The 1064-nt window shown below is 24.8% G+C and overlaps 1 pseudogene; it reads right to left on the minus strand.

The window, feature by feature from the left end:
- Window positions 1-583: 583 nt before the first annotated feature.
- LOC110278681 (GDP-fucose transporter 1-like) overlaps window positions 584-1064 on the minus strand; it is a 989-nt pseudogene continuing 508 nt past the window's right edge.

Here is a 1064-nt window from a genome sequence, read left to right on the forward strand (position 1 = left end):
AAATTTAAAATAAAAATAATTTTAAAATTGGTTAATATTAATTAAAAAATTAATTTTTTAATTAAATTCATGAAATTAATTGTGAGTAAAATATTCACATGTGGAGTTGGTTCATGTTTAGGAAAGAATAAGAATCAAACATATCAAATTTAGTAAGTTCCAGTTGGATGGAATAAGATATATTTTTGTCAATCAACTCTAACCAATTAAATTTGGATAGGATCATTCGGATTATTGAATATCTAATTAAAAATTAAATTTAAAAAATTGAAAAAATATAAAATATGTAAAAATATAATATTAAAAAAAATAAAGAAAAGAAAACATATGNTAAATTATTATTTGTACTCATAAATTTTATGAATATTAATAAAAGTATTTATTAAACAAAAAATTAATATTGTATCCATAAAAGATAGATTTTGTGTGATAAAAATATTTAAACTCTAATTTTTTTATTAATTTTTTAATAAAATTTTCATATTATCCCTACCTTTTATTATTCTTCCCTAAATTTTAATTTTTTACAATCCTTATCAACAACTTCTCTAATTATCATCGCCTCTTCTCCCTCTCTTCACTATCACCACTCACGGTCACTGTCACCACCATCTGCACCACTATTATCATTTCTTACCATCATTATCTTTTTTTTTATGGGAGACTTTTTTTTGAGTAGTTGTGAGCTGAACTGTAAATAACTAAGCAGAATTATAATAGCATTGAAATCAAATAAACACTTACATCCGGATTTCAAAACATCAAAAACTTCAAAATTCTCACTGATAAGAAACCAGAATAAAGGCGCAATCATGAGAGACAACAAATTATTGTACAAAACAACTTCAATTGTTCAATCCTAGATTCATGATCATGTACTTCATATAAACCATCTCGGTAGTGATTGTGATAAAATTAAATAAGCAAAAGCTCAATAATAAGCAGTAAAAGTAAAAGCATAATTAGTGGCAACATACCTTAGTATCGGCGAGGATAATAATGAGAGAGAAAATGTGAGTTTGGAAAGGCAAAGCTAATGGCAAAAGACAATGTCTACAAAGGTG

Source organism: Arachis duranensis, chromosome 3 (assembly GCF_000817695.3).
Source record: "Arachis duranensis cultivar V14167 chromosome 3, aradu.V14167.gnm2.J7QH, whole genome shotgun sequence".
NCBI lineage: Eukaryota > Viridiplantae > Streptophyta > Magnoliopsida > Fabales > Fabaceae > Arachis > Arachis duranensis.